Here is a 20,000-nt window from a genome sequence, read left to right on the forward strand (position 1 = left end):
GAACGTACTTACTTTAGGTATTATTTCAGCCTATGTTATTTTGAGCTACAGAAACCTCCCTGTTGGGCAGCCACATCATATAAAAAAAAAATATGTGAGCACAGACCTTTTTCAGGTTTGATCTAAACATTTCATATCACATCCACTATGTGTTATGATGTAAATAAAACCACTATATGTTTTTGGGAAATTACAGTGAAAATTCCTAATACTATAATAGCACCGTTGAAGTAATGTTTTGCCTCTCAGTTTCACAAGCACCCTGAACATCAACTCTTCAAAACTTATATTTTTAGGACTCACATTGCTTGGTGCTAATAATCCGAGTTTATGCAGTTACTTTTTGTTGGGACAGTGATATAAACAGATATAAACAGTGTTCGTGTTTTTGCATAATTTTAAATATTTTGTCAGACTTCTTCCCTCTGTTTATCTCTGCTCAAAAAATAAGTATTAGGTGAAAGATTAAATATTCGTGTATAAGATAAGATAGTGGATCATGGTCGTCACTGGGCATTTGGTAATAAGCACCCAGGCAGCTCTACTAAGGTCAAGAATAGTGGCAGCTGGACATGAGCTCATGAGAAATGGTATTTACGTTGCACTGCAGTGATTCGGGGATTAAATGTTTTGGATCCCTTGTTGTTTTAATATGAAAAATATCTTTTTGTTCCAAAGAGCTTAGTTTGTCAAGTCCTTGATGAACATTTTCGTTTGCGAAGTAAACAGAGGTTTGTTTTGTTTTGGATGTAATGCTTAGTGTATAGGCAAGTGTTATTTCAATCAGCGTTGCATGTACTTAATTGGTTAGATTTCTTTGCTCTATGTATTATTTTCTTGAGAAATATCCTGTCATTTTAATTAATCACTCATAATAGTTATAATAATTCTTTACGGAAGACAAGGTTTTCTTGGCTTTGTTATTTCATAATTTTGGGTCTTATATTGGGAAACAATTTTTTTTTTCTCATATTTGCATATACTGTAACAATGAAGCTTTAATATGGATTTCTGAAGTACAGTGTTGCTCTTGAGAGTGAATTGTGACAAACTCGGTGTTGTTTGCATAAATAAAATCCTCCGTAGGGAGGAGTGTGTAATGGCGCGTGTTGTGTTAACCTGTTGGAGGAGGAAATGCCTTCAACTGGCTGATAAATCTCTATTTTTATTGTTATATTTTAAAGTTATTGCAACCACATACATCAAGGGGTTGATATACGCATTGCGTCCCAAATTAAGAAATGTTCCTTAATTACTATAGTAGATTCACATCAACCGTGCATTTGATGTCTAGGCCCGTCCCTTACGATGCTCCTGATTGGCTGTTAATAAGCCAATCACAGGGCTGGAAACTCTCAGCCTCTCTTGAGAGTTCACATGGGTAGGATCTATGTTCCACTTCTCCTGAGGTATACGTCTTTCAGGAGAGGTGGAACATACATCCTGCCTATGTGAACTCTCGAGAGAGACTGAGTGTCCAGCCCTGTGATTGGCTTATCACCAGCCAATCAGGAGCGTCGTAAGGGACTGGTCTAGACATCAAATGCACGGTCGATGTGAATCTACTATAGCAGAGGAGCCGCTTTTCAGAAGCCAGCGCCATCTACACTTTCATTTCCGACAAGGCAGAATGATTCGTGCGCGTTCTATTAATACCTGTGGTAATGCTCAAGGTCTAGATAAACTATCTAGATCTTGGTAATGCTGTAGACTGAGTGGTGAACTACGTAGGTACGTGGTGGCTGTTTTACTTGTGATAGTCTCAATCTGTTTTAGAGAAGGCAAGGGGCTAAGACCTTACACATTCTGGAACCACCTGTTTTGTTGGAGGGAGAGGCATACGTACACACAAACTTTATATATATATATATATATTATATATATATATATATATATATATATATATATATATATATATATATATATACGCATTAAGCTTAATGAGTGTATGTGAATCACGGTGATGTGATAATGTGATGACACACACCACACACACACACACACACACACACACACACACATATATACGTGCACGTTGGTAGTTGTACAAACGTTGCTTGCCAATAAGTGAGTAAAATGCAAAACATGAAACTACTGTTAGTGTAATTGTCAGTGGAAAGGACTTTGGCTGCTGCCCTGTATATCAGTTGTATTTTTTATGGTATGCTACATTATGTAATAGGAATGAATGTGGGGTTTTGCTATGCGTACGATAGCCGCCCGTTTCCGTTATGTTTGCTTTAAGAGCTGTTCGTTTTTGGGTGTGTTCTGCATGACAATAAGACAGGTCCATAGTGTTGGGAGGAATTTTCCTTCTATCTAGTATTTACTCGTGTTAGCATCGCCATTACAATCGCAGCTGTGACCCCTTATTCAAATGTCATTATCATCATCCACGTTTTCATTATTTTTATTGTGACTATTAGTATTTTGGTGTATTTTGGTGTTGTTATTTTTCCTTATTACTGGAGAGAAACACAAACTGTTCTGAAATTCGTCGACTACATAATCATTGACTAGAAACAGTAAACGTTACGGGTATTCGTACTCTAATCAGTATTACGAAACAGAGGACACCCGAGACAGAGAATATCCAGTCTTTGATTATGGAATACTAAGGAAAGGGTGAAAACGACGGGTTATGTGTTTATTCATTTGCCAAAACTTAGTAGAAAAGAAAACTTTGTGATTGTAAGAATTTTCATGTACGGAGAGGCCAGGAAAGAAGCTATTAACAATCCTAATCATGGTAAATGTTAATTTTTCTGGTATATTTAATAATAGCGAGGAAAGATCATTTTCAAAAACGAATAAAACGAAGGCCAAGCGTATGGTCTATTTAATTGTTGATGTAATCTTTAGTCAATGTAAGTAAATTATATGTAAATTTAATGTGGCGATTTTGTCTTCTTTCTTTTATCGTCTCAGGAGGGTGCGAGAATTCTTGGTATAATTTTTTCTTATTATTAAAATAAGATTTGGCGGACGTGGTAAGGACCAAATTATTAGCAGTGTGCGCCTACTTGCTATCTAGAATTTATGATATAGGGTTCTACGGAAGTATTGCTCAGTGCATATCCAAATTGACGCTTCAACCCAGATATCGATACATATCCTTTTTTCTGCACGAGCCCCTGCAAAGAATTTTTTCGAATGCTGTACTTGGGAATCTTAACTATGCAAAGTTTTGTCGTCATAACATCATACGTCTGTGTTTCTTCCGAGTCTGACTAAGGTTCATAGCTGTAAACTTCAAAAAGAGATAAACTTTGATCGTAAAAGACATTTCAGCAAATCGCAAGTTCCAATTTAAAAGTTAGGCATGTCCTTTCTGAAATTCAGGGCCGGGGGAAGGCGGTTCTCGTGGAAGTCGTGCTAAGTGAATCGGTTGGCTTTTCCCCCCAAAGGCGCCATCATGCTGCTGCTGCCTTCTGATTTCTTGAGCGCCTTCGACTGTTTCCGATGACCTCGGCCATACCTGGATTAGCGAATGATTACAGTACACGGGTAAGTAGGGTATTGATTTTAAGATTATCAGGTGGCGATGCATTTTTAACGTACGGGTGTTGGTGTGAAAATTATAAATATAATATATATGTAGAATGTTTTGGGAAATATTTTTTAGTGGTGTTCGTCAGTCTGTGTAGTCTTTCGAGGTGTAGGGAATTAATGAGGAATTTTTTTTTTGCAATTGTTTCATTTTCAGTTAGCTTTTATTGAGGGATTGAAGTTCTTGAGACTTAAATCTATTTTTGAAATGTTCTCTCTTCTCTCTCTCTCTCTCTCTTTCTCTCTCTCTCTCTCTCTCTCTTTGCCCTTCCCCTCACCCTCCAGCTCTTCTGTCTCTGTCTCTTAGTAATTGCCGCTTTGTCACTCTTCATTAGTCATTGCTCTTTATTCCCTACCCATTATTCTATACCTTCTCTTGTCTGTCTCTCAGTCTGTCTCACTCAGTCAGATGCACATGCACCCAGGCAATAATTACATCTCATTTTGTGTCTATTTTTTCCCTTCCTTTTTTCCCATTACCTTTCCACTCGCCCCCAGTGCTTTTCTTTTTCTAGTTTTCTCCGCAATTCCTGCTATTCAAGTCTTGCATGTAAGTTAGCAAACTTTTGGGGTCGCGAGTTGTTCCAAATCCTGGTCCGGGCGGTTGTGGTTCCCGGCGAAGATGGAGATTACTTCCAGCAAAGGGATTAATCTTTGTTAATCAATGAACCCGTTTGTAAGGAAGTTAATCCTTCTCTATGGTATAATGTCATGTGACGGTTTCCCTGGATGCTCTATTTAGATGTTGAGTAAATGATGTACTATAGTAGATTCACATCAACCGTGCATTTGGTGTCTAAGCCAGTCCTTTACGACGCTCCTGATTGGCTGTTGATAAGCCACTCACAGGACTGGAATCTCAGTCTCTCTCGAGAGTTCACATAGGCAGTATGTAAGCTCCACATCTCTTGACGGATACTTTTGAAAGAAGTATCCCTCAGGAGAGATGGAACACGGCACCTACCCATGTGAACTCTCGAAAGAGACTGAGAGCTTCCAGCCCTGTGAGTGGCTTATCAACAGCCAATCAGGAGCGTCGTAAGGGACTGGCCTAGACATCAAATGCACGGTTGATGTGAATCTACTGTAGTATATATCATTACTTGTATACCATTTTTCACGATATGTATGTTGATCATTATGTTGTATTTAATTAACGTTACGTAACAACAAGAATAATACTGTATTTGAAAATCGCCTTGAATAAAATTCCCTGACGTTCGTTTTTTTTTATTTTTTTAAATTTTTAAATTAATTAATTAATTTATTTTGATGATTATATAGATGCTCGACGTTCGGAAGTTTTGAAGAAATGAGATACTGAATATTATTCGTGACGTAGGTAGCAACTATAAACTGAGTTTTTTCTTCCAATTACTAATAAGTATTTCGGTGAATAAAAGTGCAAACCACAGCTAATAATATTGAAGAGTTGGTTATTCTACAAGAGAAAAAAATGTCTTTTTGCAATCAACATTTTTTAATATCGTATCACGCCAGATTCCTTGTGTCGGTAGCGGTTCCTTTCATCCTTCCTTCCTTCGAGAGCTTTCTTGATTCAAGTTTTAAAACTCTTGCTTGGTTGTCCGCTGTTTTCTAACGTTTGAGTTGTACTGCTACTTTGGTATGTTGGAATTTCTCATCATTCATTACCTACACACACACACACACATAGTATATATATATATATACATATATATATATATATATATATATATATACATTGTGTGAATTTTTCCTCCTAAGGGTTATCGTATGTATATAAATAAACCTTGGCAGTGTTCCACCGCTGTTAACTAACTCCCAGCTACTAACGCACCGCTACTCAGGTCAAAAAAGGCGTAGCAAGGTTAACTGATCATAATATTTCCAAGCTGCAGTTGCTGCAGAGGCTCAAACCGAAGGAGGTTTTATATTCCCTCTTGATTGATATCCGTTCGCTGAAGGTCGTTTTGTTGAGGTGCGGCGGCGGTGGGGGCATTCATTTGATCCCTTCCTCTTATCTGTCTCAGATCGCTTCATGAATAGTTGCTCGGCTTTTGTGGTTGCCTGCTGAATGGAGATGTCAAGAGATTAGCGAGGCAGATGTTTCGGAATCTGCTAACCCCGTTTACATTGGAGGTATGCGGACTGATATGAGTCGCTTTTAAAGGGATGGTACTTGGAGGGAGGGTAGGTATCTTAAGTTGAACAACTTAATGCTTTCCAACGGCATTTCCTTTCTTGAATCACCTTTCAGCAACTCAACTTGTTGGGAATCTTTCACAACTGCTTTTGAAAATGAAAATACTTTATTCCTCTGCGGCCTTGGAGAGTAGGCTTATATATACCGTTTACTTGATCTTAAAGGAGGCTAAGTAGTTAAAAGCGAACAGTGAAGTTGCACTTGCTGACAAACGTTATACTTGTGTTGTGAAATATTTTGTTTTAGAGTCGAGTCGCTGACTCGCTCAACTCATTTTAAACAAATAAGTCAGGGAAATATGTCTGTGTTTGTGACAAGTTGGATTGACGGGGTGATGTCAGTATTTTTGTGTAAAATATTGCAGACAATATTCTTTGGCTATTTGTAGAATTTTTTTTTTTATCCGGCTTCTTGGTGGAAAATGAAAGTGTGCTGTAGTGGCACTTATGTGTTGCCAAAAAGGATTAAGATTGAACCGGTCTGTGTTTATGAAGTCATTCCTTCCGGTTTCTTTTCCCAGGAGATTTCTCGTGGGCTGTTCTAGATAGAGGATGGATTAGCTGTGATTCTTGGTCCTGGGAATACCAGGTTGATCGGGGATATAGTAATCTATACTCGGCTTTTTTCCATCTGTCCATCCGCCTGTGGTGTTTCGTATGGTAACACTGCGTACCGGGCTTTAGATAGTTACATTCATCTGACATTCAACAATTATAATAATATCCTATTTCGAATATTAACGGTGTAATTCGCATACAGTAAATTATTAAAACACTTTTCAGTTGCAAATGTACACCCAGATATCCTTTTATTTACCTAAAACTTGAACAAAACGTAACTATCTAAAGCCCGGGCCGCAGTGTTACCATACGCAAACACCACAGGCGGATGGACAGATGAAAAAAAAAAAAAGAGTATAGTTAGATTCATTATGGTTTTGTCCAGGATCCCCTTCTGACAAATCCTGCAATCCAAAGTCCAGATATCAAAGATAAAATAATTAATCTATCTCCTGTCAAAACCAATATACAAGAAATCTGCTTAAAAAAAAGTGGACGGAATGCTTTCACAAATCCAAACTGGTTCAGTATAAACGCCTTATGAACCCAAATAAATATTGCCTATGAAACACCAATTTCCAGAGAGACATTTAGTGGCTTATTAAAGTTCCTCTCTATTATGGGCATTATTGAGAAGAATATTGATTTATTAGATTCCAGAAATCAGAAATAAATATACACACGTATGTAATTATATTTATATTTAAATATATGCTTTCTGTAAACTATACATATGCATTTTTACACCTTCGTCTACACCCACTTGCACATTTATAGGTCGCTATCATAATACTGAGTGTTATGCACTCTTTGGATTTTTTTTTCACGCCCTTCTCTCTCTCACTCTTTGAACGTGTCTTTTTTTTCGCATTCGCCTCTGATGGTTTGGAATGTGAAATGCAGTAGGTAAGTTTTATTTCTTCTGTCCCTCATGAATACGGGCGTCCCACCCACGCCGGAGAAAACCGCCTCTGCTATTCTATCATTTGTAATGCAAATAGCATTAACATCGCCAGACCACAAGTATCATTATTCTGGCCCAACACTCGCCGCAAAAGAATAATGATGGCCGGCTAATTTAAAAGGATAAGCAAGATTATTCCCTCTGACTTCATTAGCGTCTCGCTCATTTTCCGATCGAGATTAATTCTGCATAACCCCAATTTTGTTCCAAGTTGAAATTGTCGCGAGTCATGTAATGGGGTCACAGTCGGAATGCAAATTTATGGATTAGGCCAAGCGAAGATTCAAATCGTATTCTGTATCCACGGGCATAAAACAAGTTCAAAGTATCGGACGAACGTCAAACCGTCAAAGGCTACGGTAGTTTATTTGCCTCAAACATTTAACCGAAATGGGTCAGGTGAGTTTTGCGGTTTTCATTACGGAAGGATATTGGTGCTTGGACTCACAGCCCCAGGTCTCATTTCTCTTTCCACAACGTTTAGTGTAAATGAATTTTAATTTTACTTGGTAATAAATTTGGTAAAGCCTCTTCAAAATTTTGGTCATTCCGGGAGCAATGGAAGACCCGTTTTAATTTGTTAGTTTTGTGAAGCGTTCAGCCATTTTACAATTAGCATATAAGTGTAAGTAGTGCAAAGATTTTCGCTGAATTCCATTTCCATGTGTGTAGTTCCACTCAACACTTCTTAAGTGTTCACGTTTGTTATTAATGTGTATTCTTTCCGTAAATTGTTTTTGTGGGACACTCTTAGTTTTTAGAGGCCGAATTTAAATTATTAATGCAAGGTAGAGGCAGTCTATAGGTAAAAAATCGTCTGTTATTTGTTCAGCTACATAAATACTTCATGTACACCAGGTCATTTTTTTCGTAAGAAAAATAACCTTCCTCAGGATTCTCATTTAGTTCTCTTTTATCCATTTTGACGTGTAATTGACTCAGTGGTAACAAAAATGCCACTGATTTACCCGCGTGTGGACACACACACACACACACACAGGCAGACAGACGCATTGGCAGACGTCGACATATTCATAAATACATATATACATAGATAAATACTTATATAATATGTGTATTTATATATATATATATATATAGTATATAATATATAATTAGTATATATATATACTTATGGTTATATATACGTATAACTGAATCACGAAAGTTTGGAAAGTGATAAATCCATAAATAAAGGTATAAGCCACGAAGGAAAAATAAAAAAACGGGGTTTCTGCAGATCTTTCGACTCAACGTCCTTTACTCAGCAGATACCTTTATTTATGATATATACATATCATATATTATGTATGTGTATGCATATTATATATATATATATATATATATATATATATATATATATATCTCTTTTCTTTCATTACATTCCCTTTCTCAAACTAGTATTGTAGCGTGATCACTGTACTACTTAAAAGCTTCCAGCCGAACCACAGAAAGCTGCTGCCAAATATAACGATCATGCAGCAGACTGCATTTCGTCGCTGATCATAACCGACTCCTCTTTGTCGTAAGCAAGCATTTCTGCTTTCCTTCAATAATGCGCTGGGGATCGTCCATCTGTAATCATTCTCTTGAATTCGTTCTCATTACTGTTTTTCATTCTTTCTTCGTCTCTGTGCATAATCTATTGTTATACATTGGTCCTTTTGCAGATTGCGAAAGCCAATAATGCATTTCCGCTGAGGCGATGTATGTCTCCGGTAAAATATATTCGCGCGCTTCGTTGAATGGGAAATGTATGAGGAATGTATTAACAGTTGTGTTAGAAGTGATTATACTTCATATTTAGATCTCGTGGTATGTATGTAAATATGCTTCTATGTAATGTGTTTCACGCATGTAAATATTATATTCAGACAATGCACACAGTATACATATACATGTGTGTATATATATACGTTCACGTGTGTGTGTACGTTAGAGTTAAAAGAGGTGTGTATAACGATTTTGATACATACATGGGTCATTCCTATATATATATATATATATATATATATATATATATATATATATATATATATATATATATGTGTGTGTGTGTGTGTGTGTGTGTGTGTGTGTGTGTGTGTGTGTGTGTGTGTGTGTGTGTGGGTGTTTGTTTGTTTGTTTATGAGAGAGAGAGAGAGAGAGAGAGAGAGAGAGAGAGAGAGAGAGACGAGAGAGAGAGAGAGAGAGAGAGAGAATTCTATAAAAGACAGCAGAATACACTTTTACAGTTTGATATATTGGGTCAGGTACTCTCTGTCGCAACACACACACTAACAACTGCACTTCCTGCATTGTACAAAATGAGAAAGAGTCATAACTGCAACTCCCAACTGGAGAAAATATAATGGAGTTCTCTAAGCCACATAAAGACCAGACATCGACATTCATTCTGGCATATATAAACGGAAGAATAAAAAAAAAAGATTTATTTTTTGCAGTATTTTTAGAGGAACTTCATCAATGTTTCTTTTTCCTTTCTTTCTTTTGGCATTTTGGAAGATGTACGAAATTATTTCTGTTATAAAAAAAATTCGATGATGTATATTAAAAAGACATACATGGAGTCTAATGGTAAAAAGAATTGGGAAAAGGTTCCTCTATATAGATTATATTATATAGTATATATATATATTATTATAACAACCTATATATATATATATATATATAGTATGTAAGGTCGTGTAAAACATTCTCTCTCTCTCTCTCTCTCTCTCTCTCTCTCTCTCTCGCTTCTCTCTCTCTCTCTCTACTATATATATATATATATATATATATATATATTATATATATATATATATATATATATATATAGTATATAAGGTCGTGTAAACATTCTCTCTCTCTCTCTCTCTCTCTCTCTCTCTCTCTCTCTCTCTCTCTCTCTCTCTCTCTATATATATATATATATATATATATATATATATATATATATTATATATATAGTTAGTATATAAGGTCGTGTAAACATTCTCTCTCTCCTCTCTCTCTCTCTCTCCTGCTCTCTCTCTCTCTCTCTCTCTCTTCCCAGTGAATAAGGGCATGAAAACCAGTGATGCGAGTGTTAGTGTTTCTGACAATTTACTTAATCTTTTATATGAATTTATTTATGGGACAAGTACTTTGGAGAAACAGAGCAGACTCCCAGTTTGGAAGATTATCTCTTTATGTTTTTGAAAAGGTAACATGAGACTTGTACTATGGAAGAACTAACTTCACTTGGACTATTTATTCGTTATTTGGCAAACTTTGAAATCAGGCCTAAAGATAATAACACTGTGAAATGTTCCTCCACTGTCTAACATTCCTGCCTATAAATTAATCTCCAGCTAGTTTCAGATAATAGCAATTTACATGGAATTAATGTTTTTCAACGACGGCACGTGCGGTAATGGCGTTAGTATGGCATTGGCTATCATCGTCTTTTGAATAATTTAATGACGTTCTGAAGCTTAGGAGATAAGAGACGAAAAATTGTCCAAAATGCATCGTTTGCAAGACGTCAGGTTTCTGGTGTCTTATGCAACAAGCTTTGAGAATTTGAAATGACGCAAACAGACGGCGATGAATTTATGAGTCTTGACGCTAAAGGGTGTTAAAATCCTTGATTGGAAGGTTAAAGAGGAATGTCATATATTTTTCAAAAAGACACTTAACAGTGTTTTAGTGGCTGAGCTTGAAGGAATTTTTTCTTTGAAGAAGTTATAGTTTGTTTCGGCGCCATGTCAACTCACTGAAAACGAGCTATTGTGAATAAGATCTGATTGAGGCTGGAGGACCAATAAAGAAATAGAGCAGATGAGAAAGAGAGAGAGAGAGAGAGATAAGCGCTATCGCAGGATTGTATCTTTTCACATTTGAAACGGAAATCAGATTCCTGAAAAGGGGAATATGGTGAAAGAAAGGTAGATATCCCGAGCGGTTTTGGGTATGTATCTTATGAATCATTGGCTCTCTGCATGCAAAGTTGTGGCAGTAGAGAAATAACAGGATAATAATTAAAACGATGGCATGATCTGATTATGGGCTTCATGTAAGGCAGAATGAGATTGGAGAAAGTGAGATGGGTTGTAGATCAGGCCGACGTATATATACTGTAAGAGAGAGAAAAAAAACAATTGATGAAAGTGAATCGATGAAAAATTGGTCCCATGCCATAAGGGAGAGAGTTACATTTAATAAAAATGGCTGAAATATATCTTGAATCGAAGAAAGTCTTATGAAAAATGAATATTAAATTGCATTACAAGTAATATCTCTCTTTATTTCATGTACTTGATTATATATATATACGTATATCAAGAGCCAGCAGGAAAAATGAAAAACAGCAGTACCTAGCGCTTTCGTGTATTCTTGATACACCTCATCAGGGTACAATATACGTGTGTATACATCTATATAGGTGTATATATATACATACAAATATGTGCGAGTGTGTATTGGAACTCACCCCAAAGCATCGTGCTCGGGATCGAATTTTACTGCAAAGGTTTTGGTTCTTAATTTGTCCTTCAATTGGACTCCAGGCTTTTAGAACAATTTAGTATCCGTTTCAACATAGACTAGACCTGTAGCATGTAGGCTACAGTCGTTTGAAGTCTAATTTAAGGAAAGCTTGTTAGTAGTTGACCACGAAGCATAACGTTTCAGTTGATAAACCTCTCGACATAGGTAATATTAGGCATAATGCCTATTTACAGAGTCAAACGATTTGGCCTGAGTAACGATATGAGAACCTTTCGGCGCCCTTGTTGGCGGTACATTATCACAAGATTCAGATGAAAATCGTCCGTGTGCAGAGCCTCGGGAACCAGTGGATTCTGGATATCTACGAAAGAGCGGTGTACGAGGTAAGCTGACACCAATACGTAGTTCTGGAGTTTTGATGTTTTGTTTGTTCCGTACACAATATATATTAAGGTGTTTTTTTTTCAATGACACTTCCGGTGCAGTATTACCTGCATGATGAACGCTCAAGGTGATACTTTTTATTGATATATATTACGTAATTTATGAGGATTCTGTAAATACACTTAATAGCCTAGCAGAGAGAGAGAGAGAGAGAATCTTTCCGAAATTTCAGAAATTATAACTTTGTCATCAATTTGAAATTGGCAGTTCAACAAATTAGTAAAATAAAAAAGTAACGAAATGATTATTTACGTATATTTATCTACCTGTCTGTCTATCTCATGTATATATATATATGTAATATATATATATGTATATATATATATATGTATATATATATATAATAATATATATATATATATTATATATATAGATAAATAATATATATATATATATATATAATTATATATATATATATAAATTATATACACACACACTTGATACATAGATAGATAGATAAATATATACAAATAACCATTTCATTATTGTATTTTATTAATTTGTTGAACTACCAGTTTCAAATTTTATGACAGATATCATTTCTGAAATTTTAGAATGACCAATTCACTTATCTGTTAGGAGTCTCTCTCTCTCTCTCTCTCTCTCTCTCTCTCTCTCTCTCTCTCTCTCTCTCTCTCATATATATATATATATATATCTATATATATACATATATATATATATATATAGCTATATATATATATATATATATATATATATATATATATATATATATATATATATATATATATATATATATATATATATACATATATATATATATATATATATATATATATATATATATATATATAAATGATGAAAAGGCTTTAGATTACCGCATCCGTGAATTCCGGCGATGCTGAGCCCATTTAGGTACTATGACATGTGTATGTTAATGAAATGTGTGATTATGGTCAGTGTGGCACTGTATGTGGCCCCAAAGTCTAAACGATCTCATAGTATTCAGTGGAAGAGGAGAAATAATAATTTTCTCTGCTTATTTGGATTTTCATAAGTATTTAAGTGGAAAAAAGGACCAACAATTATGGCCGAATGAATCGAGAGTTAGGCGTTAATTGCATGGTTAGTGTACATATTTCTTTGTGTGTGGTGTGTTGTGTGCATGCATATATCTATGTATATGTATATATATATATACATAGATTTATTTACTATACGCATATTCTCTCTTTGTGGGTTTTTGGGGAAGGGGTTGGTGTCAGAAGCATATAGCCTCCATGTGTCTCATTTATATCGACCTCCAATAGAAATTAGTACCTGTTGACAGTTGGGTGGCCTGATGGATGAGTGTGCGGACCCAGTAAATGAGAGCTGAGCACTTCACTGGGCAGATAGTCATCGTATCCTACTGTTGCATCTTCCAAGAATGGACAGTATAAAGCGACATCCCTACACATACACACAGACACACAGACACACACACATATATGTATGTATATAATATATTATATATATATATATATATATATATATATATATATATATATATGTAGCATTTAGGTATGTATGTATGTATGAATGTGTGTTAATTATACTCTTATGACGTATTGCTTTCAATTCCCTTGGGCAGCATTCGAACCTAGACGTTTGGTGTAGGTAAGTAATCCAATCGATTTGACTATTCGGCTATCAAGAGATAGTTCTTCATATCGACTCTGCTGTATACATAGTCTTGTCGAATTCAGGTTCTGCCCTGGACATCAGTATCAGCCTGTCTCCACCATGATTCAGTCATGTTTAATTGACAAGTATTTATAATTATAATTAACAAAGTGTTACTAACTTACCCGTCAGCTTTCATGGTGGACATGCAAATGGTTACGCAACTGAAAGTAAAGTAGCAGCTTCTCTTAGAATAAATGTCTTCTGGCATTGAACTACGTGTTATCGTAGAATTTCAGCAGAATATTTGTTCTCACACTCAGAAGAAAGTATAACGCACTTTTAGTGTAGGGGCTGAGTCACTGAAGGGGTTAAGAGATGATTCTAATTAGTCACAGTTTGAAGGAAAAACTTACACCTAAATCTTATCGTATTGATTCAAGGCTTTGGATGCTACTGGAATCTTGTCAGTAGAACTATTCCAAAAATAGTAGAGCAAAAGTTCTCACATCTTCATATCGTTACAGTTACTTCAGTAGGACTAGGAAAGTTACAAGTAACAACTTTTTTTCTACAGGGCTGCCCCAGGAACAAGAACTTGTGGTGACACAAGGTCAGATGAATCGACAACTAAGCTTTGTTTTTGGCTTTAGTGGAGGATAGATTTTCATGTTTATTGGAAGGTCAATAAATACATTTAGTTGACTCTTCTTAAAGGCGGCTTCAAGTGGCACACACTCACTATGTATATTTAATAAATGTTTTCTCCTCAGCGCCTCAGTGGCGTGGTCGGTATGGTGGTGACGTGCCACCTCGGTGGCCGCAAGTTCGATTCTCGGGCATTCCATTGAGGAGTGAGAGATGTGTGTTCCTGGTGATAGAAGTTCACTCTTGACGTGGTTCGGAAGTCACGTAAAGCCGTTGGTCCCGTTGCTGAATAAACATACTGGTTCCATGCAACGTAAAAAAACACCATACAAACAATAAATGTTTTCTCCAAGCTTGAAGAAGCATTCGAGGTAACCTGCTGTGGCATCTGCACAAATAACATCCGAGGTTAAAGAGCGTCAGCGCTTAACCTACGAAGAAAAAAAGACGAAAATTCCTTTCCTCGGGATTTCCTTATTGAATCGCTTCCTAAGTTCTTATCTCCTATTCTTTCGCGCGCGAGTCCTTTGTCCGAACTGACGAACGAAAGTTCACCTTCCGAACAAATGGCCAAAACAGCATATTTTAAAAAGGGTGAACGAGAAAACTACATCTTCCCACGATTCAAGACTTTCTCAAAGTTTTCTCATTTTGTAAGTCATAATTTCTTGACGCGAGTAGGGCAGAAAATGCGCATCTCGCCCAAATTTCACCAAAAAACTTTTATACTCTATTTAAAGGTGTACAGGAAAAATGATTTTTTTTTATTTGAAACCGGCTTGGGACATATTAAACATGTAGGGTGAGGACATGTAATGCAGTGTTTTATCACCTGGAATTTTGTTTCATATAATGATGATGGTAATTGGCGTTTTTTGCTGTGACTTAAATCCACTAAGATGGTGACATTTGATTATTTTATATAAGTTTTCCATTAAAAACATTGAAACTATGTAAATAAAGTGGGACATATTCAGTGAAATTTCTTTATGCATTCTACAGCGCTTCGTTCATTTTAGAGTTCCTGGTTGGACGAGTCGGTTACGTGCTCGACTACCGATCTCAGGGTCCGGGTTCTATTCATCGCTCTGCAAACAAGGAGTCAGAAGAATTTATTTCTGGTGACAGAAATTCGTTTCTCGATGTGGTTCGGATCCCACAATAAGCTGTAGGTCCCGTTGCTAGGTAACCAATTGGTTCTAGCCACGTGAATATATCGAATCCTTCCGGCCAGCCCTAGGAGAGCTGTTAATCAGCTCAGTGGTCTGGTAAAACTAAGATCTACTCAGCTTTTTTTTAGAATTATGAACATTTAAGTAAGAGCAAAGGCTGCTTTAGTCGGGATGGCACCTGCAAAACAAAGAAAAGAAAAGAGAAGAGAGAGAGAGAGAGAGAGAGAGAGAGAGAGAGAGAGAGAGAGAGAGAAAAGAAAAAAGAAAGAGGGGTAAATTTTGAAATACATGAAATATGCTCACGCCTTATAATTAATTCAGAGGCCGCTTCCATCCCTTGTATACGTCCTTTGGATGTCTCTGTGACTTCCATTCGCTCCCTTCCTCTGTTGACATCGTGAGTGCGTTTGTTTGTTTTCAGCGTTGTCCGTTTGTGTGCGAAAATTCATAACTCCCTTTCAGGCGTATAGTCATCGCTGTTATTTCAGTTTGCGTGTTTGTGCGCGGACGTAAACAATACGTTTCAGTGCTGCGATATCTTTAGTTACTATTGTTGAGGTGGTAAACGTGGAATTTTAATTTTTATTTTAGAAATATGCTTACAGTTTATAAGGAAAATTGTGGATCATAAGTAATCGGAATATTGTGTTTGTAAATCGGTTTGATTATATATGTATATATATATGATATAATATATATATATGATATATATATATATATATATATATATATATATATATATATATATATATATATATATGAATAACTTTATCACGAAGTATATAAAACGTGATGCTATGTATAAATGAGATTTTTGCCACGAAGGAAAAAAAATGAAAAAACGAGTTGGCCAGTTACTTTCGGTCCTATTCGGACCCTTTACTGAGGCATACTGTAGGCCTCAGTAAAGGGTCCGAATATGACCGAAAGTACTCCGGCCAACTCGTTTTTTTCATTTTTTTCCTTCGTGGCAAAAACCTTTATATATATATATATATATATATATATATATATATATATATATATATATATAGTTTCTCGACAAAAAATTATCTATATAGTATACCTTCATTATATGGATTTTTGTTGTGTTGCCAAATGATTTATAAAACCTGACGTCATGGTGAACACTAATGCATATATTTATTATGAAAACGTGGATAATGGGTAGAAGTTTCATTCACATAAAATTTGTGTACATTGCTTGTGTCATGCGTGTGGTTTATTACGTCACATATATAAGATGGTGGTGTTGCGGGTTAGTGTTCGTGGAGATAGCTGTCTGCTGTGTGGCTATAGCGGTAGACAGCTAGGACAGTTTAGGTAATTTCATATATGAACACGACCAGTAGACAAAGGATATTATACGTTCTGTATCTCACTAACGGTAACATGAGAGGAAAATGATTTAAAGGTTATTCACGTCTCTTCATCCCGCATTTGAATCCTTAGGCCTATCAAGCTCATGTGTCGCGATCACCCAAGACATTAGTACGTGAATGGTAGAGTATTTACAACTAATCTTTCAGACAGCTATGTGAAGTAACCTGAGAATTGTTATTTTGCTGTAAAAGAAAACTATTGCGATGGCTATTTGTCTGTCCGTCCTCAGAGCTTAAGAACTACTGAGGCTAGAGGGCTGCAAATTTGTTTGTTGATCACCTACCCTTCAATCATCAAACATACCAAATTGCAGCCCTTTAACCTCGGTAGATTTTATTTGATTTAAGGGTATAGATAGTCATGCTCGTGTGTCAGACAACGCTATAGGACAGGCCACCACCGGCCCTTAGCTGTAGGTTTCATGGGCCGCGGCTCATACAGCAAATATGCTGTACAGAAAACTCGATAGCGGCGAAGGAACTTTGACGCATTTCTTTTACTTGATATTAATTGTATTCAGGTGAAGTAGCTGCGGTCAAAATGGAGCTGATTCTGACTTGCTATTGTTTATGCTGTTTTTAAAGTACTTGAGAATGTTTTAAGAAAAATAGCTTTGGTCTAGATGATGTTTTCATAATGTTTTTTGCACATATTTTATCTGTATATCTATAAAAATATATGCATGTATGTGTATGTATGTGTGTGTATGTGCCACATACACTTTGACATGCATTGAGCAATTTCAACCAAACTTGGTATACATATAACTTAGAATAAAGGGGGTGGGGGGGGGGGGGGGTGGTTAAGACATCACTAGCACCAAAGGGAGCCGAGTGCGGAGAGTGAGGTAGGAAAGGGGTGAAAAGTAAACATAACTGAAAATGATGGATATTACTGTCTAATCCATAGTTATTGAGTTTGCAGAGATAAATAGTGACACTCCCAATGCCCTTCAAGTACAAGTTCAGCCCCAGGAAGAAGGGGGTGTGAAAAGGGGTGACATAAAAATAACCAAAAACGACAAATATTGGCGTTTAAACCATAGTTTTCGAGGTCACAGAGATTGATAGTGACACTCCCGATGCCCTTCAAGTCCAAGTTCAGCACCTATAGGGAGGGTGGGTGAAACGGGGTGGGAAGGGCTTGACATGTAAAAATAACAGAAAATAAGTGATGTTAGTGTCCAATCCATAGTTTCTGATATCGCTGAATGGTGACACACCCGGTGCCCTTCAAGTCCAAGTTCTGCCCCGATAGGAAGAGGGGGTGAGAAGAGGTGGGAAGGGGTGGCCAGTGAGAAGGAGTGAAAAATATAATGTAAAAAAATGTGGATGTTAGTGCCTAATCCATAGTTTTGGAGGTCACTGAGATGAACAGATACACTCCCAATGCCCTTCAAGTCCAAGTTCAGCCCCAATAAAATGGGGGTAAGAGGTGGTGAAATATAAAATATCAAAAATGCTGGGTAATATAACTGAAGCAACTATCTAACAGGAAGAGAGAGAGAGAGAGAGAGAGAGGAGAGAGAGAGAGAGAGAGAGACTTTATTGGTTATCATTCAGTTTTCCTGGGAAGCGCTGGGTTGGTCAGCTAGTATATGATAATAGGCAGTTTAATATAATTATAACATAATTTTTATATTGTTTTATGTGATATACGTTACAAAACTTATCTAAAACAGTTATAGGTATTTTAGATCAAGAAAAGTTGTGCTTGGTAGTTTGCAGCAGATTGTCATTAATGAAGTTTTCTGCTAATTAGGTCCGTTATGATAAAATATGATTCACTTAACATTAAAAACATGAAACCCATTTTCACCAATTTTATGCCTTATCATGCAAATTGCTTCGGTCATTCGGTGGCTAACCACCATATACGTTACTTGGGCACACGTGGCAGTCAGTACTAAGCTCATCAGGAAAGTGTATTACATTAGTTTGAATAGTAGTTCATTTCTGGTTAGGAGAAGTAAGGTGAGAAGTGAATTATTTGTTTCCAGTTAAGTATATCTTAGTTTAACCAGACCACGGAACTTATTAACAGTTCTCCTAGGGCTGGCCCGAAGGATTAGATATTTTTACATGGCTAGGAATCAGTTGGTCACCTAGCAACAGGACCTACATCTTATTGTGGGATCCGAACCGCATTATATCGAGAAATGAATTTCTATCACCAGAAATAAATTTCTTGATCCCGAGCGTTGGTCGAGCCGAGAATCGAACTTCGGACCACTGGATTGGCAGCCGAGCGCGAAAACCACACTCGTCCAACGAGGAACTACACAAATTCACCGTGAAGGAGAGAGAGGACGTGCTGAATACTTTGTCTCGTTCCTAAGTGGAGGTAAATTTGATTTTTGAGACGAGTGAAAAAAAAAACAGAGCTGTGTACTGGAAAGGATGTAAATTTTATATGCATTATACATGATTCTAACTCATATATTCTCGGAAAGAGAAAGTTCTTTGCTTTGAATGAGGTAGTCATTGTATAATACCAGGATATCAGAATTCGCGTTTTGAGTCACTTGAATCACAAAGTAGTTTAAGTAGTTCGGTATTGTTTTAAAGTAAAGTGTCAATAAGGATTTAAGTATGAGACAAGAACTAAAAGCAATTCAGAATGTAGACGTTAGGCAAGGTCAATATTTTTTATGATCTAGTTTTGGCATGCTCATAAAAAGCGACCGTGATAATGGTATAAACTAGTGGTTCTTAAACTGTGGGCGCCTCCCCCGCCCTTGGGGGTCGTCAGCAGTTTCCAGGGGAGGCGCGAGCCCTAGGGAAAAATAAAAAAATTCTCTAATTCTTCTCGTTATTGTCTTAACGAGAGTGAGAAATCCCATAGTCTACTATACTCAGACTCGTTGGGCTTCCCATGTTTTGTAATTATTTACCTCCCTCCCTATCCCTCGAAGCCTCTTCTCTTTCTCTCTCTTTTATTTTTACTTTCATTCAAACCTGGGAAGGAACTTTACTCATAGATTCAAGGGGGGCGTGGAG

At 36.6% G+C, this 20,000-nt stretch overlaps 1 protein-coding gene across 1 annotated transcript in view; it reads right to left on the bottom strand.

Annotated features, from left to right (window-relative positions):
* LOC135212890 (lachesin-like) overlaps nucleotides 1-20,000 on the bottom strand; it is a 470,090-nt gene that overhangs the window by 168,668 nt on the left and 281,422 nt on the right.

The sequence above is a fragment of the Macrobrachium nipponense genome, chromosome 41, assembly GCF_015104395.2.
Source record: "Macrobrachium nipponense isolate FS-2020 chromosome 41, ASM1510439v2, whole genome shotgun sequence".
NCBI classification, from domain to species: domain Eukaryota; kingdom Metazoa; phylum Arthropoda; class Malacostraca; order Decapoda; family Palaemonidae; genus Macrobrachium; species Macrobrachium nipponense.